The sequence below is a fragment of the Talpa occidentalis genome, unplaced genomic scaffold (assembly GCF_014898055.3).
Source record: "Talpa occidentalis isolate TD23 unplaced genomic scaffold, MPIMG_talOcc4v2.1 talOcc4.5, whole genome shotgun sequence".
NCBI classification, from domain to species: Eukaryota; Metazoa; Chordata; class Mammalia; order Eulipotyphla; family Talpidae; genus Talpa; species Talpa occidentalis.
The window spans coordinates 52,860,798-52,867,310 of record NW_023604861.1 but is presented as its reverse complement, the minus strand read 5'-3'; the positions used below and the strand labels follow the sequence as shown (position 1 = coordinate 52,867,310).

Below are 6,513 nucleotides of genomic sequence, written 5' to 3'. Positions count from 1 at the left end.
AGTCCACTGAAGGTGGTTGATTGATTAGTCAATGGAAAAATGAGACCAGACTGTCAACCTGTTAGTACTTTTCTCTTTTATGGCAAAATTGCCTCACAGCCAATTAGCTAGACAGCAAAAATACTTGCAGTGAAACTGTGTGTGGAGAAGAGGCATTCTGTGAAACTGCTAGAACCACATGACATTTAGGATTTCTCGGGTGGGTCACAGGCTAGGCTTACCCTGACCTTGTGCACGGGATGGAGTAGGATGTGCTCTCCATGGATCCATGGCTGTGGGAAGAGAGACACAGCTGTCTGGAAGGCCAGACCCCTGCAGTTTTTTGAAACATGAGTCTCCTACTTATTATGATGATGATGATGATGATGATTTTTTTGCAGCTTTAACATAAACCTATCGTAGTCTCCTGACAATAAACAGGATCAGAAGAAGGAAGACAGATGGGAAAGAAAAGAGGAAGGCAGCCAGAGTTGTTGCAGCTAAAATGATGCAAACTCTGCATCTGAAGGGGAGAGGAGGCCATTCTGCTGCTACCAGGGGTGAGCTTTTCTGTGAATGGGAGAAAGGAAGACAGACCAAATGCTGAGAGTCCTGATCGTGAGGACCAGGCATGGCCCTGAAGGCTGTTCCAGCCTTTGCCATGAGCCCACTCTGCTGATCTGAGGCGTGAATGGAGTAGATTTCGAAAAGAAATCAGAGTCCTGAAATCCCTGGGGATGAGGAAATAATACCCCTAGTTTGGAGGGTGGGGGCCATGGTCCTTACTGAGGTACAGGAGGCCAGACTGAAGATTCAAGTCAAAATTGAGACTTCCCTGTCCCTCCTGCTTAGTCAAAGCAGAGGATGGTGACCTCTGTAGACAAGCCCATGGTAGTCAGGAGTTGTCCCCAGTCTACAACAGATGGCCCAAGACCATGGGCTTGTTTGGTTCAGAGTCCTCTCAAAATATCGGAAATAAATGTTGGGCAGAGGGTGGAGAGTGGGGAAGACACAATGACAGTGACACTGAGCACTGACTTGACCAGGCAGCCTGGGAAATGCAGTGTGATCAGGAAGGAGTGATCCCTACAGTCTTATTCACTCAAACTGACAAAAGGAACCACTGTTCAGAAGAGACAGTATCTCCCCAAAGGAGAACAGTGTGTGTATCTCTGAGGGTACTGTAGACCCTAGCAAGAGGAGCTGCTTGGAGCTGCAGGAAGAGTGTGATCAAAGTCCATTCCTTGGACCTGAGAGCTTCATGGAGTTGATAGAATGGGAAGAGCTCAGGAGTCCCATTGAAATGAATGAAACTCTCCATTTCATTCATTGCAAACATGTAAATTGCAAGCAAGAAATAGACAGACTTGATTTCAAGTCCACAGCCCCAGTCACCTTACTTTTCAGGGGGCCTCCCATGGTTCCAGATCATGAAGATGGAGACAGTGATCCCTGCCTCTGCAGTTGATATACAGGTCAAATGAGACAGCATGTGCCACCACTTAAATAGTCAATCACCTTGCAATTATTAGTTGTCATTATGCAGATAAGCCCCAATGATGGAGGACCCATACAGGTAACAGCCTTGTCTGTAGTCAGTCATGGAAGGTCTGGGATTTGAACCCTACATCTGCTGTGATAGGCAGGTTCCAAGATGAAGCCAAAGATCCCACCTCTTGATATTCTTACCCTGAGTAGTCCCCTCCCACACTGTGTCCAGAGATATGGCAGAAGAAAAAGTATGGCACTTCCAAACTTAGGTTCTAAGAGTATGTTGAGCAGAGTAGATTGGCAGTTTCCAGGAGCTGGGACTGAGGGAAATGGACAAGTTTTTGTCAAAGGACTTCTGTCACCATTACACAAGATGACCAAGTTCTGGAGGTCTCAGGTATGGTCTGGGGATTAGCATTAGCCATACTATATTGTAAATTTGAAATGTGCTAAGAGGGCAGATGTGTTAAGAGGGTTCTCACAACACATTTATATACAAAAGGTTACTGTGAGATGTTGTTAATTGATTTGATTATAGTAATCATTTCAGTATATAAGTATATAAAAACACCAGTTTGTACTAGTTTGTCAATTATACCTCAATAAAGTTGAGAGACTGAGAGCTCGAGATCTATCCCAGGAGTGCATCTGGAGAGTGGCCAGTGTTCTGCCAGCAGCAGAGATGGGAAGGGAAGCAAGTATGGCAGAAGCAAACATTCCAGCTCCAGCTTGCTCAGTAGCTGGTGATTGGAAGCACTCTGCAACGGTGTTCAAGCCCTAGGCCGGAAAGCCTCCTTCTAGGACTCCTCTTTGACATCGGTCTCTGCCTCTTTCTTGAAGGCAACATGACCACCCTCAGACCCCTCATGAAGCACAAGATGGTACAAAAGACCAAGAAGTTCATCTGGCACTAGTCAGGCCAACCTGTCAAAATGAAGTGAAATTGGCAGAACCCCAAGGCACTGACAATCGGGCCAGACCTTGATCCCTAGCATCGGCGAGAACAGCAATGAGGAAACAAAACACCTGCTGCCCCATGGCTTTGGAAGCTCCTGGCCACATCAGGGAGCTGGCAGCATTGCTGATGTGCAACAAAGCATACTGTGCAGAGGCTGTTCACAACCTCTCCTCCAAGAACTGCAAACCATGGTAGAAAGAATGGCTCGGCTGGTCACCAGTCACCAATCACAATGTCAGCATGCACAGTGAGATAAGACAGTTCCTGTGCACATTGAATTTGGGTGATTAAAGCTGTAAAAATTAAAGAGAAAGAGAGAGCCAGAGAGCAAGTCTGTGGCTGTCATCTTGGGCTTGTATCAGTGCTTGCTCTGGGGAGAGCCAGCACATGGAGCAGCCCACGTGGTGGTGAGGAACTGAGGAGGTGCCCTCGGCCAGCAGGATCTGGAGGCTGCCAACAACCACATGCGTGAACTTGGAACAGGATCCTTCGGGTTTTGTTCTAGCCAGTCTTAGCCAACAGCTTGCCTGAAACCCAGCTGAACCACTCCCAGTTCCAATCCCACTGAGACTGCGGGAGAATAAAATGTGAAGTTTGGGGTAATGTGTTACGCAGTAATAAATTAATACATCATTCTTGCTATTACACCCTCCAATATTATATTTCAGTTCTTTCAATGAATATTAACTGGGTACCTAGTATATACCAGACTTCAAATCAGGAGATCCAAATGAAGACAGCTTCTTAGAGGGCGCTCAAGCACCAGCTTATGAAGGGCAAGAAAGGGGAAAGGAAGACTTCCCTAAATAGGAAAGTAAAATGAAATCAACAAGTGAGGAAGGGAAAGGCATTTGGAGATGAAGGGCATCCCGGAGAGAAGAAGCAGAATGGGGGTGAGGGAGAGCAATTCAGAGCCATTAGGAGTGTAGCCTGGAGGGGGAGGAGGGGAAGAGATGAATTAAGGACATAATGGGGCAACTGGATGCTAATAGACCAAATATACCAAATTATCAGCCTCCTCCCTTGGCTTGGAACAACAGATGCCAACTGGAACCACAAAGAGCTGATTCTCACCACATTTCCAGAAGATGAGGAAAGAAACACCGTGACGGAGGTCTAATTAATTTTCTGGGAGAGTCACAACAAAGAAACACAGACTGAGTAACTTAAGTAAAGAAAAATTATTGTCTCATAGTTCTGGAGGACAGAAGTCTGAAATCAAGGTTAAGAGCGGGATTGTTGAATTTTGAGGACTGTGAGGGAGAATCTACACCATCCCTTGCCCTAAGCTTCTGCGGGGCTGCTGGCCATCTTTGGGGGGCCTTGGCTCTGGAAACATCACCTTGATACCTGCCTTCATTTTCATGTGACATTCTACTTGCATTTGTGAGCAAATATCCCCTTTCAATAAGCATACTGCTCATGCTACATCAGGATAAACCCTAAAAACCTTATCTGCGCTCGATCACCTCTGTAAAGACCCTATTTCCAAAGAAGGTCACTTGCTGAGATGCTGGGGATTGAAACTCCAAGATACAATTTTCATGTGTGTGTGTGAGAAGGGGTGCGAGGGAGCACAGTTCACTCCTGAGAGTGATGTTGGGTGATAGGAGCCAGTTGAGGGGTCTTTTTTAGAATCACCCACAAGTCCATGAAAAATATGCAGTATCCAGATAGTTTTTAGGTTTGCCTTGGCCAGATAAGGGGGCAGAAACAAAGCAATTCCATTGGTGTTAGAAGGTGAAGTCATCTCTTCTTTCCATGTGGAGTTGGGAAGGTAACCACCCTTTAAGTGGGGCTATGGGTGTGGTTTTCTTCTGTAGTCAATGAAGGTGAGCCAATAAACTGCTTTTTTTAAAAAAAAAAAGATTTATTTATTTTTATACAAAGAGCTGGGGTACAGGCCAGAGGTGCAGGAGGGTGAGAGAATTCACCAGAGACAGAGTAGGGAACAGAACAGGCAGACTGATGAAATACACTGCTGAGGGGAGCAGCGGGCATGACAGGAGAGGTCTGCTGTACCATGGGGGAATCTCCCTGGCTGGCCGACTTAAACCCTGCGCTGCAGAAGCTACGGACAGCTTCACAGCGCTGCGCTCAACCCGCTGTGCCACTGGGGAGGTGCCTAAACTGCTTCTTTAGAGGAAGGCTCTGTGGAGATCCCAGATGGAGGTGACTTAAATCCACACCATTCTAAAATGTCTCCTCAACCTGGAAAACCCTATCCCTGCACCTTGCTTTTTTTTGTGTGGAATTCCCTTCTTCCTAAGTTCTCCCCACCATCTGCACTCCACAGGGACAGCTCTGGAGACTGCTGTCTCTCCCCTGTCAGGGCCCAGTGGCTGCTGGGCCCTAGGGCCAAGCAAAGAGGACTTCTGTTTTGACTCTTCGTTTTCTCACATTTTCCCTTTAAACGTAGCCTGTCTTATATCTCTCTATCTTATTTTTGTTTCTAACCCCCTCTGTTCCTCTTCAATGTAATTTTAAAGTGAAAACATATGGCTGTAAACCCAGGTCTCTCCATTTACTCAGCTGCACCTACTTATTCAATTTAAACTGGAAGGCTAGTTTACAAACTTTCAAAAATAAGTCCTGGGCCAATGTGGAGAACTGTATAAACATAGGTCTAATTTCATTTCTACTTGTTTCATTTTTTTCTCTCTCTGGCAAATGACCTTCCTAGTCCAAAAGCCAGAACATATGCATGCATATATGCACATACACACTTTTTCTTTCTGGAAGTTACTCCTTGATTTCTAATTCTGTAACAAAATAAACAGATCTTGAATAGAAAAATGAGAGTTTTTAAGAGGCAGTTTCCAGCAAACTGTCAATTAACATTAATGACATCATTCAGCACAATATCAGTTTAAAGGACTTCAGAACAGAGCATTTGATTGTTATAAAAATTACTAACTGAGTAAGTGAATTTTGCTTTCTCTCCATGAAAGGCACAAATGCACTGGTTTGTCTAACTGCTGACTCTAATCCTTTTTCACTTTTGGAAGGAAAAGGAGTGCAACTTTGGAAAGTAGAGCAAAGAACATAATTTCTGGCAATCCAGCTGTTCATATTTTAGTACAAGAGAGCCAAAAGGAGAAAATTAACTAACCACGAAAAATTCAAGTTATTTTATTCTAAAGCAACCAATATTGTAGCCATATAAGTTCATTATTTGACCCCATCCTGCCCACAATTTGATTTCACATTTATAGACCAAAAAGGATGATAAAATGTGCCATATTGAACGATAACTAGTTTTCTTCCATTTGTAGGACACAGGACCACACATTTTCGTTTAGTATCTTATGTGACCCTCACAAAAACCCTGTTAAGGATCTCACCCAAGATCACTCTAACAGAAGTGGTAGAAGAAGATTTCAAACTATGTCTTATGAAGGCAAAGGCAATGCTTTTCCTCTCCACTGGGAGGTATAGACAAATCTGGGGTTCTGTCATGTTCTCAGTGTCACAAATGATCCTACAAGAAGCATTATCCTTGTTATGAAATGAATTGTGTTCGCTCCACATTTATACCTTGAAGCCCTAATGCCAATGACTGTTTTTGGAGCTAGGCTTTCAAAGGAGGTATTTAAGGTTAAATGAGGTCAGAAGGGTGGGGCCCTAATCCAGTAGAACTAGTGTCCTTGTAAGTAGAGAGGGAAACACAGGAGACCTCCTCCGCCAGCACGCAGAGAGAAAAGCCAAGTGAGGACAGAGCAAGCCAGGAAGAGAGATCCACCCCCCAAACCAAACCTGGAGGCACTGATGTTACATTTGGACCTGCCAGAACTGTGAAAAACTAAATCTTTATTGTTTAAGCCACTTAGTTTATGCTATTTTGCTGTGACAGCCTGAGCAGACTGAAATAGTTCTGTTGGGGAATTTGCCTCAGGGGCTAATCCCTTAGTTTTATCCTATTTAAGGAACCAGACCTCCTGCCCTTAATAGTGTCAGATTTTCTCACTGTGCAGAGGCCTCTTGGAAAAAACCTGAAGAATTTCTTGAACTTAGGACTTTATGGAAGAAATAAAAGATTAGATAACTGAACCCTCACTTCTGCCCGCTTGGAATTGAAAGCCATA

General features: G+C 44.5%; 1 non-coding gene across 1 annotated transcript; it reads left to right on the top strand.

Moving 5' to 3' along the window:
• The first annotated feature begins 2,100 nt into the window (after positions 1 to 2,100).
• Positions 2,101 to 2,239, top strand: LOC119260031 (small nucleolar RNA SNORA7). The gene has a single exon (XR_005128671.1). It is a non-coding gene; the product is annotated as a small nucleolar RNA SNORA7 (small nucleolar RNA).
• The last annotated feature ends 4,274 nt before the right edge of the window (positions 2,240 to 6,513 follow it).